Here is a 14,957-nt window from a genome sequence, read left to right as displayed (position 1 = left end):
AGTTGATATATCTCCCTCTCTCTCTCTCTCTTTCCAGCCATGGCACTTCAGCGAAGGACTTTTGTGACTCCTTAAGAATGACTAAATGTGTGAACTCTCAGAGCTGGATTTCTCTCAATGGCAAATCATCCATTTTGGAGTTGATGACAAATATCCCCACAACTGTCTCCTGCTCTTCCTCTGCTCCAATTGGTTCATTTGGTCATACATTTGTGAGATTCAACATCTCTCTGGCCATCCATTTATCGGAGTCACATCAACAAAATATCTGGAGGTATTACCCAGTTTTATTGGCTTTTTCCACATTTGGAAAACATCATGTTAAGGGGAGCATCATTTGAGCAGCTTGAGCGTCGTTCCACGTTATCATGGTGTTTTTCTAAGGCAGCTTTCAATAACAAAAGTAACGAGAAAGCATCTCAAAATGCAAAGCCTAGCCACACTCGCTCTGTTCCATAACGAAACTTGACGAAAACCACAGCCAAAAAAAAATTCCCAAAATAAAATTAATGAAAGTAAAATAAAGGAACCAAAAAGTAAAATTTATTAATCAGTGTTCTCCATATTCTCAAAATAAAGGTTTGTTGAAAAGCTGAAATGGTAAAAAAAAAAGTTATGGCCTGGACAGACACACTGCATAGCTGTCAACCCAAATCTGCTTGAAGGTGTAAGACTATTTCGTAACTGGGGTCCAGGTCCAGGTCCCATAGGGCCCTGTCAGGTCAACATCCTGGTGGGGTTAGTGGGGGGTCGAGCCCCCCTGACCAGAACAAATCGAGTAAAACAGAACCCAAATGGAGAGGTCTGGTGACTATAAATCTTACTATAGTAGAAAGGGAGATGTAAGAAAAAAAATTCTAGAGTTCTAAACTTTCTACATTTCTCAAGAAGAAAAAGTTTGAATTCTATATGTATATGTATATAATAGCCGGCGAAGCCGGTGTTGTGAATGAACGCGTATTATGTTGAAAAGCCAGATTTTGCTGGATCCTTTGAGAATTTCGAAGCTTTGACGCACCAAATCGCTCCATGGCGGCCGCCATCTTGCGGATACGGAAGTATGCATTAACAATTGCGAAAAAGTTCAATAGAGGCTTTGGCTTCGCCGGCTCATTGCGGCTTTGCAGCAGAGTCATATTATATTGTTACAGACACGACTTTGATGTTAAAGTGGGCCGAGCGGAATGGCCGTCGTGTCCGCACAAATTACCCGACTATACTCGACGTTGACGAAGTCGCGCTACGCTGGCTCAATAAGAAAAAGAAGACACCCGGCTGGATTACAATCACACAATACGACACCAGGGGTTCAGTTCTCAAGACCTCCGGAGGAGGTTATATTAAGGCGGAAAAGGTTAGATTACAGGGGCTAGAGGTATATTACAGGAAGACAGGCACTTAGACACACTCTTATATTAACCCCGGACAGACGACAGACACACGGGACAAAATGCTGACTCACACGGGGATTGATGGCAAGGAAAGGCAGGTAGCGATGGCTCAAGGTGCACTCTTGGCTCAAGGCAGAATCGACTCGGTCCGGTCCAGAGATGCGGGGAGGTATCGTCGCGCTGGGGGTGGCGGTGGCTTCTCTCTCCAGTCTCCAAGCTGAGGCGCATCTCTCGTCACATCCGGCGCGTGGCCGCCTATATCCGGCGGGGAGTGACACGCCCTCGGCTCGTTAGCTCCGCCTCGTGGAATCGGCACGTTGCTTCTCATTGGGTGCGTGCGGGGGGGTTTACCAGGCTCCGCCCTTGACGAGGAGCTGACAGCCAGCCCCTTCGTGGTAACCCCGTGGGGCGCATGGATAATGGCGGCTAACCGAGCCGGAGGGAGGACGCACACTCCCCGCGCGCGCCGTTGTTGTAGTTGTTGTTGTAGCTGTAGTTGTTGTTGTTGTTTGGGGAAGAAGATGGGAGGAGGTATGGGAAGGTCCTAAACTCACTACTGGTGCCATATAATCACATTCTGGTGCAACGAAGAGTCATAATTAATGGAAACGAGGCCTTAACTGACATAGATTAAGAATAACTAGGAAGATGTCCGAAAGTTGTCTACGTGTGGTGCGGTGGACCTGGGCACGACATTTAATGGGGGAATAAGGGGAAGGTCGGCTCTACTGATTGTTATTTACATGCAATGGGACTAGGGAATGGGGGACTGGGGAAAGTTGGGGAGTATTGGAGAAAATAGGGGAATATTTACAAGCGGATATGGAGGCCAAATTCCATATTCGCAACATTGCACCCTTCTCTACCCTCGGGGCGTCCCGACCCGATAAATTTTTACCTACTTTAGTGTGGCACGCAATGTAGTTCCCTCTACTATTAACTCTACCCTGAGTGCGACAGTTTTACAGATATTCACAAATATGTCCCCCTGCGACGTTGCACCCTTCTCCTCACAGAAACACACCCACAGGATAACCGAATCCGGAAAGAATTCTCAAACTAAACATACAGCCGGTAGGGAGCATTATTTACAAGACTATGCTGCTATTTACACTACGATCCAGGACCTGTTTTTGGAGGAACACATGCAGATGTTATGCATAGAGAGAGCGCGCTTGCCAGCATCGATACACCAACCCACGAGTGCTCTGTGGCCGACGGCCTTTAATAACGTGCAGAGCACCCTTTCCCAGCATCAAAAGCACCACCCCACCACCAATCGGTGCAGTCACCATTGTTCAATGATTAAAAATAAATGCGACAACCCCTAACCCTGCAGGTGTCTCTTGCTCTTCGTGTGGCCTTCAGTGGTGTTAATTAACAGTGGTTCACCTTTATGGCATAGGTGCCACGTTGACCCATAGGTCCTTCCACGGGTGGTGCTTGGCCGCAAAAGAGCTGCGGTCCATTGTGGGTGGCCACAAACATTGCGGTCCATATGGTGTATCGATCCAGGCAGCCAACAGCGAAAGTGCAGGCCCACAACTGCGTAGCCAGCACCTCTCTCTCCTCTCTCTCTACCCCAAAGCCAGATCCTCGGAGGTGGGAGACAAAAGAAGAAACAAGTGAGTAAGGTGGTAAGGGCGCAAAAGTGCACGCAATATAAGGTAATGCACACTGGGGGCACATGGGAACCAGGTGAGACAGGTACGTTCCTATCGTACGCCCCCCCCCCACCAGGTAACCTACATGGCCCCTCCCTTACCCCTTACTGTATCCACACAACACAACACTACCCATAAACATCTACTTTACAAATCAACAAACATCCCTACTGTCTTCCCCGTTCCTCCCATAAACCAAATTCGTCTTCTCTCCCTCCTAACCAATCAAATTTGCCATTTTCAACTCTCATCAAAATTTGCCATTACCAATTCATCATCAGTCCCTCCTAGGGAGGGAGAGATGGAATCACCCCAATGTCTCATCCACGTCGTGATGCGTCTCACAAATCCTCACAGCAATCTCATTTCCTGCACAAAACAAAGAAAACACAGGTGTGGAGTCATCATCATCACCACAGGTAAGTGGCTGCGTATGGTGCGACAGGTTCTTCAATCCTAACTATTTCCTAAATGACTTTAACAACTTTACACTACCCGGGGTCTTTCTCCGGCCAAACCATTGGCCCCCTTACACTATGGGTTCTAAAAACCAATTCCCATTGGCCAAACTGTGGTGCTTTTCAATTTGGGGTCTCACTCCCCCGATTCATCTCCCGGTGCCCTCGTACAATTTCTGGGCTGCGACGTGTACCTCTCCCAGTGGGTCTACCCACCTGCACACCTCCACCACTGCAGTTGCCTCCGAGCTTACCTGCTCCTTACCCTAACCTAACTACCAGGGGAAGGCCCTCTGGCTCTCTCCCCACTCCGTGCCCTCTCTGGCACTGGGCTGCCCGATCCACACCCGGGATCCTCAGGCACCCACTCACAACTACCGGCTCCCAGAGCCCACCTGCGGCCTCACCTGGCCGACATCCTCACAGTGGTGGAGTGCCCAACCAACTACACACACTAACAGGCTACACGCCCAGCCATTTCCACAACACTAATGCACCCATTCACAACACCATTCTGCAACCGCACCACAAATGCCAATATCCAACCACAATTTACCTGCACCCTCTACCTAACACTTACACTACCCGCCCCGGGTACTCGTGAAAGGGGTCCACTCTTCCCCCATCCACACCTTCGCACCATGCACACCACTCCGTACCACTTACTCCAACTCTCTCCACACACCTGTACTTGCACACCTGTTCTCTCACACCTGGTGCCACCTGCACCCTTCTCTCCCCAAGCGCATTCGCGCTGATCCACAACACCCACTACTCACACACTGCTCCACACACCTGTCCAGTTGCACACCTGTGCAATCACACCTGTTCAATCCTCACACACACGGCATCATCTCAGCTAACTACTCCCTTCTGAAACTTGCGCTTCCCAGTCGTCCCTTTAAACTATTGCGCTCCCACGTCATTATCATCCACACTAATCTACCTGCGTCCCCACTACAGGTATCAGTCACTAACTAACCTTAACGTTACCTAAGGTCATCTTCTCTAGATCCCTACACACAATATCCTAACCCACCCGGGCTAGTTTTCACTGCCATACACCCCATAAGCTATTGCTCCTTTGCCCCACCACATGGGAAGGGTGGCAAGGATGCCATCCCACCACATCGGGGGCCTCTCACTACCAATTTTGCACATCAAATTTCAACAAATTAAAAATTTGCCAATCATCTGCCAATCACTGTACCATTACCAATCATCACTCTGCCAATCCTTTGCCAATCACCAAATTTTGTTTTTCTCTAATTTTGGGTCCAAAACACTAACCTCATCACCCAGTCTACTCACTACTGCCTCTCGGTGCGCCAATTCCTGTCCAAAGCCCGGCTTCGTAAAGCCAAGCAATGGATGCTGGTTGTTTTGTGCCAGCGGCTGGATGCGTCCGGCACTCGGTGCAGGGACGGGGGCTTACCCGGGCCGAGATCCCACGCATCACCTCGGCGTGGAGCCATCCAATGTCCCGATCTCGACCTGCCGGCACGTCTCAACAAAACGTGGTCGCCATGACGACCCTTCCTATCCAGCCGCCCGCTCCGCCTAGTGGAGCACGGACGCGGCCGTTCAAAGCGAGGCCCGGCACGCACCGAGGGCCCGATTCGGCTAAAAGTCGACCTAACCTCTAACCCGTGTAACGTCGATGCTTCACCTGCATGCTTACACCCCGCAGCCCGTTCCTTGCTCACACATCCAGCCGTCCCCATGCTCCTCGTACCTTTCCTTACACATCCAGGTACCCTCATTCCACTCACAGCCTTGGTCACACACCTGACCACCGAACACTTTGGCACACATTCGTTGGTCGCACACCTCACCAAAACACCTCTTCGCGCCCCCTCCTCAGTCACCTCCTCTGTGACAATCACAGGTGTGCTCTCATTCGCACACCCAACCACGTGCCTCACCACCAACTCCAGCGTGCATTCCCACTCACGCTCTACCATTCCAGGTGTGCATCCTTCCATCCCAGGTGTACATCCTCGCTCACCTGTCACAACTAACTCACGCTCCATGTCACTCTCACTACTTTCACCTCCATTCTTGACAGCGCACTCACCCTTACTCTTGACAGCGCAGTCTTTCCCCATGCACCTGTCCGTCACACACCTTTCTCGCGCACACTCTCCCGTTACACCCTCTGTAACACTCACCACAGGTGGACACTCTTCCTTACTTCTGACAGCGCACTCTTTCCTCATGCACCTGTCCGTCACACACCTTTCTCGCGCACACTCTCCCGTTACACCCTCTGTAACACTCACCACAGGTGGACACTCTTCCTTACTTCTGACAGCGCACTCTTTCCTCATGCACCTGTCCGTCACACACCTTTCTCGCGCACACTCTCCCGTTACACCCTCTGTAACACTCACCACAGGTGGACACTCTTCCTTACTTCTGACAGCGCACTCTTTCCTCATGCACCTGTCCGTCACACACCTTTCTCGCGCACACTCTCCCGTTACACCCTCTGTAACACTCACCACACCGCGCTTCCACGTGCTCCCTCGCACACGCGCTACGACCGACTCACTCTCGCCAGCACACTCACTCCTTGGCACGCACTTTTTCCTCACACACCCCAGAGTCGGATTTTCTCGCACACCTCCTTTTTCGCACACCAGACCGGTCGCACATTTCACCAACGGCCTCTCACGAACACCCGGGTCCATCTCGACCCCCAAGCTCCTTAAATCCCCTGGCGCATCATACGCACGACCATATTGGTCACCACTTACACCGGGTCCTCTTCCTCTTCGCTTCTCCTCCATCACCTGCGAATCCCTCATCCGGTTAATGAGCACATCATCACGATCCAAACACAGACTTTGGACCAATTCTTTTATCTCCTCTTTTATCTCTTTGTTATCCCCTCTCCGTCGCTTCTTAATTTCGCTCATCCCTTCTTCCACTTCTTCTAATTTGTGCCTCACCTCTTTTATTCCCCGGTACGTCTCCTCAAGCTCGTCCTCCAAGGCTACCTTGACCGTTTCCAGGTGCGTCCTCACCTGCCGGTCCTTCGTTTCCATTACCTCTACCACCTCGTCCAACCTCGTTGTCAGTCCCTCACGTACCATCTGACATTCCCTCTTTGTCGCTATCAAGTCATCTTTTAGTTCTTTCTGTGTCGCCTTTAAACCTCCTAATACCGCAGTGTTCCTTTGAACCTGCTCCACTAACTCCGTCTGTCCCACCGTCAGCTGCTCCACCTCCTGCGTCAGGTCCTCTATGCCCCCTTGTAACTTTACAGTCGCCTTTCTCACCTCCTTTTCCATGTGCTCCTCACAGTGCCTCACCTCCTCGCGCACTCCTCCGACTTCCTCACTCACTCCTCTTCTGATCTCCTCTCCCATCACTTGCATCTCCTGCCCAGATGCCACCCTCATCTGCTCCATTTCCTCCCTGTGAGCATCCAGTTTGGTTTCTACCCCCATTCTGACCCCCTCTATCTGCTGCTCCATTTGTTTAACTTCCCTTTCCGCTTGGTCCCTCATGTCCCTCAATTTGCCTTCCATACTGTTTTCTAACCCCTCTAACCCATTTTTCACTCCCTCTATCTGATTCTCCTGGGCAGCCATTCTATTTTCTACCCCCGTTAACCCATGTTTCACCTCTTTTATCCCGTTGTCTAACCCCTCAAAATTATTGTCTAACTTCCCAATTTTCTTGTCTAACTCCTCAAAATTATTGTCTAACTTCCCAATTTTCTTGTCTAACTCCTCAAAATTATTGTCTAACTTCTCACCGGTACCCCTCATTTGGCCCTCTAATCGCCCACTATCAACCCTCATTTGCTCACCCAATCGCTCAATCTGGCTTCCCATACTCATCTGTACAGCTGCCTGTAGCTGCGCAATGAGGGCCTGCATGTCAATCGGCTGCATGTTAAAGCCCGCTGATACAGCCGGCTCGGCTACCGCACGCTCGTGCGAGGCGCCTTTTTGCGCGCCCGCTACTTCGTGCGTGACGGCGCTATTTTGCGAACCTGCCGCCCTCACTGCTTCGCTCTCCTCTTGTCCCTCAATTTGGTCCTGGATCGACCCTACCTCACTCTCCTTTACCGGACCCCAGCCGTCTTGATCCGCCATAGCGCGACTTGCAAAATTCGAGTTTCGTAAAACAAAACAAATTTCGGCCGCTCCAAATTTTGACCAAATTTTTTTTTTTCCTCTATTCGTTTTTTTTTTTCAAAATTTGGTCGGGCCTCGAATCTCACTCCCGACACCAATTGTTACAGTACTAACACAATTGGTGTCCAAAATTTGGGCTAAATAAATTTAGTCCCAGGTTCGAATCCCATCTCCTGACTACCAATTGTTACAGACACGACTTTGATGTTAAAGTGGGCCGAGCGGAATGGCCGTCGTGTCCGCACAAATTACCCGACTATACTCGACGTTGACGAAGTCGCGCTACGCTGGCTCAATAAGAAAAAGAAGACACCCGGCTGGATTACAATCACACAATACGACACCAGGGGTTCAGTTCTCAAGACCTCCGGAGGAGGTTATATTAAGGCGGAAAAGGTTAGATTACAGGGGCTAGAGGTATATTACAGGAAGACAGGCACTTAGACACACTCTTATATTAACCCCGGACAGACGACAGACACACGGGACAAAATGCTGACTCACACGGGGATTGATGGCAAGGAAAGGCAGGTAGCGATGGCTCAAGGTGCACTCTTGGCTCAAGGCAGAATCGACTCGGTCCGGTCCAGAGATGCGGGGAGGTATCGTCGCGCTGGGGGTGGCGGTGGCTTCTCTCTCCAGTCTCCAAGCTGAGGCGCATCTCTCGTCACATCCGGCGCGTGGCCGCCTATATCCGGCGGGGAGTGACACGCCCTCGGCTCGTTAGCTCCGCCTCGTGGAATCGGCACGTTGCTTCTCATTGGGTGCGTGCGGGGGGGTTTACCAGGCTCCGCCCTTGACGAGGAGCTGACAGCCAGCCCCTTCGTGGTAACCCCGTGGGGCGCATGGATAATGGCGGCTAACCGAGCCGGAGGGAGGACGCACACTCCCCGCGCGCGCCGTTGTTGTAGTTGTTGTTGTAGCTGTAGTTGTTGTTGTTGTTGTTGTTTGGGGAAGAAGATGGGAGGAGGTATGGGAAGGTCCTAAACTCACTACTGGTGCCATATAATCACATTCTGGTGCAACGAAGAGTCATAATTAATGGAAACGAGGCCTTAACTGACATAGATTAAGAATAACTAGGAAGATGTCCGAAAGTTGTCTACGTGTGGTGCGGTGGACCTGGGCACGACATTTAATGGGGGAATAAGGGGAAGGTCGGCTCTACTGATTGTTATTTACATGCAATGGGACTAGGGAATGGGGGACTGGGGAAAGTTGGGGAGTATTGGAGAAAATAGGGGAATATTTACAAGCGGATATGGAGGCCAAATTCCATATTCGCAACAATATGTACTTACCTTTTCGCCGATGGTGCTTTGACTTGCAAATGCTGGAAGTATGCATCTCGATGAAGACTTGATCTTTTCAAAGGCCTTGTGTTGATTTGTTTTGATGTGTCTTTCAACATCACACAGTCCTTGTTTGGTGTTGGCAACCGATTGGTCGATTGCAAACTGTGCATCGGAAGTATGATTATTTGCCGAATCGAACACGAAACATGGATATGTCTTCGTACATTCTAGATTGAACTTCTGTTGTTTCGATGTTGAAGGACCATCAGATTCAGAGCCGCTTTTGTCCACGCTTGCTCGTGAGAATGACAACAAAATGGCGCACGCTGAACCTCTTGGTAAGCCGTGACGTAACGCACGCGTTTGGACCCGGAAACAGAATTATGACGCGGCGCGTTACGTCACGGCTTACCAAGAGGATCTGTCAAAAGATCTGTCTAATGACTTTTGAACAATAAATATCGTTTCTAAAAAAAAACATTAAAATGTGAGATTTCAGTAGTTTGGCGTGAGAGCGTCACCTGAGTTGAAAAAGCGTGGGATGCGTGAGAGGTGACAGGTAAGACTGAAGCTCAAATGGTAAATAAATGAGAAAACATGAAGATATATCAAAATAAATAAGAAAACATGGCTGATTGCTAAAAAGTGGAATGACGGATGGATCAGGGTATAAATAAGAGGTGGATTTAGGATACATATTGACATGATGCTCACAGTAGTGCGACTCAGAGATGTGGATGAGCATTAGTTTTTTGAGATATTGGCCACTTCCGGTGGGATGATGTCACTTCCTGTTGTGTCAAAATAGCACTATTTGATACGGTGCAACTCCAAGGTGTCTAGAATTCATATTTTTCGTAATGCAAGGCGTCCCTGGTTTACAAACACCCGGTTCTGAACAACCGTTCATATGAATGTTCGAGCCATTCACATGAACACAGCTTTTTTGAACCTAAGTACTAACTTATGGAAAGCAGACCTCGAGAGTTAATTACCCATTCACAACATAATTCACGCCTCATTCACATGGACTTCACCACCCCATCACTCTAACGCCATTTCACATGTCATTCTCTCCATGGGTTCCTTTCCGGCATGAGACACCTGCCGACGTGACGTGACGTGACGTGACGTGACGTCACGTCACGTCACGTCACCCGGCCCCCTCTAACTAACTCGTTATCCCTCGTCACCCTTTCACTATACTCATTTGATCTATTGTAATAAATTTATTCATTCTTGATTTTAAAAGTATACATTTAATAACATTTTCTGGTTAAAAAAAGGGTTTAATCGTCTTTTTGAACATACCGTACCGCAATGAGCGCGGAAGGAAATCGGACGCTCTGGAAAATGACCATTGCGTGGGCGGGCGAAGAAATTAATCCATGTTCCCATGATGCATCTGGCCTTTTTGGTGGCACTGTACTGTATCGTACTGTATTTGTACAACGTTGACGTCCCCCAACTTCCGTGTCTATCGATTGCCCCAAAACAAAAAAGATTTGTACGTACACGTTCTGTTCAGTGTTGTCCTTCGGCAGGCGTGCTCTTTAGTGAGCATTTTTACATTTTATATTTGCGGTAATAACGATTAACAATGGATGATAAGTGTAAAGCATGTGGTACCAGTAACCATGGTGAAAAGAAAGTGCTTTTAGGCTTATTATTACCGTATGTATTTGTATCAGCAATTTATTCTTTTTTATTTATTTAAAAAGTAGGCCTACATTTAATAATATTTTTATGTAAAATAAAAATAGGGTTTAATTTGCGTTCGGGAACCAATTAATCACTTATTACATGTATTTAAATGGGATTCATTGTTCTGGTTTACGAACATCCACTTTCCGAACACATTGTGTTTGTAAACTGCGGACTCCCTGTATTACCCATTTTCTGTATTATAATGTCACTGGCAAATATTGTGTTTCGGATCAGCTTCATTTAAATCAAGCATTCCCATTGGTACTTGATCATATATTTTAAAGTTTCACATTGATCAGTCAAGCGGTTTCAGAGAAGATCAATTTTAAAGGATGTCTTTTGATCCAATATGGCTACTTGACTATGTAACCAATAATGTCATTGTTATCAAATTATAATTCCTACTAGCAGAAGTACCTGCATTGCCGGGCGGGGGAAGGGAGGGAAGGGGGAAAGGGAAGGGAGGGGAGGGGAACGGGGGGGGGAGGGGAGGAGAGGGTGGGAGGGGAGGAGGGGGAGGGGAGTGGGAGGGGGGAGGGGAGGAGAGGGGGAGGGGGAAGGGGGGAAAGGGAGGGGGGAAGGGGGGAAAGGGAGGGGGAGGGGGAGGGGGGAGGGCCAGTCAACAATGACGTTGCAGTTCTCATGGTCGGAGAGCAGCACAACAATCGCGACATCGTCCTAAATCTTCGCAACAGCACGAAGCGGATTTTGGAGACTCACCGATCCTGTGACGCCCTCCAGTACCCGGCGTTGCCGGGTGGGGGAAGGGAGACCCGTACATTCCCAACCCGTACATTCGCCCTCTCGACTCAAGCTCACTCGGACAAAAGCCTCGCACAAATTACACCATGAAGGCCCAATGGCCATGTCTATGCCACAAATCAAGTACGTGAGCGAGTCGGGCGCACTGAATTGAAAATATATAGAACGCTCATACTCCGTGAAAAGTGAAGCCAACTGGCGGCGGGGATGGAACATCACGTGATCGCTCTGAGCGAATCAGCGCGCTGCTCTGCCACCGGTCAGAATCCGTGTATAATATTCCTCGCTGAAAAAAAATCTATGTGAAACATGCTACTATCTATGCTAAATCATGCTAAATCATGCTAAATGCTAATCAATAATCATGCTAAAATCTATGCTACTTGCTGTGAGTTTATTGCGGCAAGGAACATCACGTGATCGCGTCACGAACATCATTCGTGATCACGTCATCACGTGATCGTCATCAATGAGCGAATCAGCGCGCTGCTCTGCCACCGATTCAAATTCCGTGTATAATATTCCTCGCTGAAAAAAAATATGGATCTAAAGATGAAAGAAAAAAAAACCTATGTGGTGTGAATGGCAATCGATGTTCCTCGCTGAAATGTGAAAAAACGCAATCGCTTTTCGCTCTGAAATACGTGCGAACGCGTAACTGAGTTAATGGTGGCAAGGAACATCATGTGATCGCTCTGAGCGAATCAGCGCGCTGCTCTGCCACCGGTCAGATTCCGTGCATAATATTCCTTGCTGAAATGCGCTGAGGTAAAAATATGGTAAAAAAATATTATGAAATAATTTTGTTTAGGTCGGCCATGTTCTTCCCAGGCTCAATGGCCATGTCTGTGCCAAATATCAAGTACGTGAGCCTCTCCGTTTAAGAGTCTATCGGTAACATTACACACACACACACACACACACACACACACACACACAAACTGTGTTTTATATATATAGATGTGTAGTCGTTCACATATCGAAAGTTTCGCATCAATCAGTTCAACGGTTTCAGAGGTCTTTAAATGTTTTCTTAAGATTCAATGTGGCTGCCATGCCACGTGACTGATGACGTCATTGTTAAATAATGTTTCCCATGGGAAGTCGATCACAAATTAAAATTTTTGCATTGATTGTAAAAGGTTTTCCTATAATCCAAAATGGTGACCAAACTGGAACGAAATTCCAGTATTTCTAGACCTTTAAACTTTACGATGACCTACTTATGAGAAGGTGTGGGTGGATGCCGTGAACAAATTTCAGTTCTACCACACCACAGATTACTTTGGCCAAGTTTGGTCACAATCCTATCTGCAATTTATTTGAAGAAGTTGCAAGTGATTATGGCCTGGACAGACAGAAAGACAGCCAAACACACACACACACACACACACACACACACACACACACACACACACACACACACACACACACACAGCCAAACACACACACACACACACACACACACACACACAGAAGGCATTGCAAAACTCCATCTCCCACCACATGGAGGATGGCTGAATAATTATAATAGCATAATAATAATATTAACCTTATGACAATATTAATAATAACACAAAATAACATGCCTCATGCACCCTCCACACTCCCCCCTCCCCTCCTCCCCACCCCTCTTCCCCCTGGCCGCTTCTGTAGGGAGGAGTGTTTCTAGTTAAATAAACTTATCTCGTTTACTTAGCTTTCTATTGAGGGTTACACACAGAGGTGATGGGTTAACTAAAGAAGGGACCAATCAGTCTCTGTCTCTCTCTCATCCTCCCCTCCTCCTCTCTCTGCCTTTCTCCCTCACTCCCCCTATAACTCTCTCTCCCTCTCCCTCTCCTGCCCTCTCTCACTCCTCCATCTCTCCCACCTTTTCTCTCTCCCTCCCTCTCTCCCTCCTTTTCTCCATCCCTTCCTCCCTCCCTCTTTCCCTCCTTTCCTCTATCCCTCTTATGGTTAAACTGCCAAAGTCTAGGCTCTCTGCTCACCTTCACTCTTTCATTCCCCTTTTCTCCCGCCTCTGGAACAAACTCCCCCACTCCCTTCAATCCCACTCCTCCCTCCAGGTCTTTAAAACAGCTGTTCACCACCATCTCTTATCTTCCCCCATCGAAAACCTTGATATTTTCTACCCCCGCTAATTCACCCCAGAGTCCTTGCAGTGTTCATATGTTTTATTCCTTTCCCACCTCCCCCCAAGTCCTCCCGATGTCCCTGCTCTCAAATGTTGTGTTTGTGTCCTTCCCCCTCTTCCCCCTCTCTTTTGTGTCCTTCCCCCTCTCTCCCCATCTTGTCTGCCGCTCCCCTTGTTTTTTATGTTTTGTGTGTCGGTTTGTCTTTTTGTGTGATTAATGTTAGCTCTTTCACGAGCCTCGATCTTGTATACAAAAAAAAAAAAAAAAAAAAAATCCCTCTCCTCACCCTTCTTCTCTTTGTCCCACCCTCTCCCCCCCTCTCTTTGTCTCTCCCTCCTTTTCTCCATCCCTCCCTCCCTCTTTCCCTCCTTTTCTCTATCCCTCTCCTCCCCTTCTTCTCTTTGTCCCCCCCCCCTCTCCCTCTCTTTGTCTCTCTTCCCCCCTCTCTCCCTCTCTTTGTCTCTCCCTTTCTCCCTCCTTTTCTCCGTCCCTCCCTCCCTCTTTTTCTCTATCCCTCTCCCCTCTTCTTCTATTTCTGCCCCCCTCTCCCTCTCTTTGTCTCTCCCTCCTTTTCGCTGTCCCTCCCTCCCTCTTTCCCTCCTTTTCTGTATCCCTCTCTTCCCCCTTCTTCTCCTTGTCCCACCCTCTCCCCCTCTCCCTCTCTTTGTCTCTCTTCCCCCTCTCTCCCTCTCTTTGTCTCTCCCTTTCTTCCTCCTTTTCTCCGTCCCTCCCTCCCTCTTTTTCTCTATCCCTCTCCCCTCTTCTTCTATTTCTCCCCCCCTCTCCCTCTCTTTGTCTCTCTCCCCCCCCCCTCCTCTCCCTCTCTTTGTCTCTCCCTCCTTTTTGCTGTCCCTCCCTCCCTCTTTCCCTCCTTTTCTCTATCCCTCTCTGCCCCCTTCTTCTCCTTGTCCCACCCTCTCCCCCTCTCCCTCTCTTTGTCTCTCTCCCCCCCCCTCTCCCTCTCTTTGTCTCTCCCTCTCTTTGTCTCTTCCTCCTTTTCTCTGTCCCTTCCTCCCTCTTTCCCTCCTTTTCTCTATCCCTCTCCCCCCCTTCTATTTCTCCCATCCCCCCGCCCTCTCCCTCTCTTTCTCCCCGCCCCTCTCTCCCTCTCTTTCTCCCCGCCCCTCTCTCCCTCTCTTTGTCTCTCCCTCTCCTTCACTGCACTCTCCTGCCCCCACTCTCCTTCCCTTTCCCTCTATCTTCCCTTCCCTCTCAGCACTCTCTCTCCCCCCCCTCTCCCTCCTTTTGTCTCTCCCTCTCTTTCTCTGCACTCCCCCCTCCCACTGTCCTCCCCTTTCCCTCTATCTTCCCCTCCCTCTCAGCCCTCTCCCCCCCCACCCCTCTCTTTCCCCCCTCCTCTCCCTCTCTTTGTCTCTCCCTCTCTTTGTCTC

At 49.0% G+C, this 14,957-nt stretch overlaps 1 protein-coding gene across 3 annotated transcripts in view; it reads left to right on the top strand.

Moving 5' to 3' along the window:
* Positions 1-14,957, top strand: part of LOC137439597 (vascular endothelial growth factor C-like) — a 74,820-nt gene that overhangs the window by 24,070 nt on the left and 35,793 nt on the right. The window lies entirely within an intron of this gene.

The sequence above is a fragment of the Myxine glutinosa genome, chromosome 14 (genome assembly GCF_964187855.1).
Source record: "Myxine glutinosa chromosome 14, kmMyxGlut1.1, whole genome shotgun sequence".
Classification (NCBI taxonomy): domain Eukaryota; kingdom Metazoa; phylum Chordata; class Myxini; order Myxiniformes; family Myxinidae; genus Myxine; species Myxine glutinosa.
This window is presented reverse-complemented; position numbering and strand designations above follow the sequence as displayed.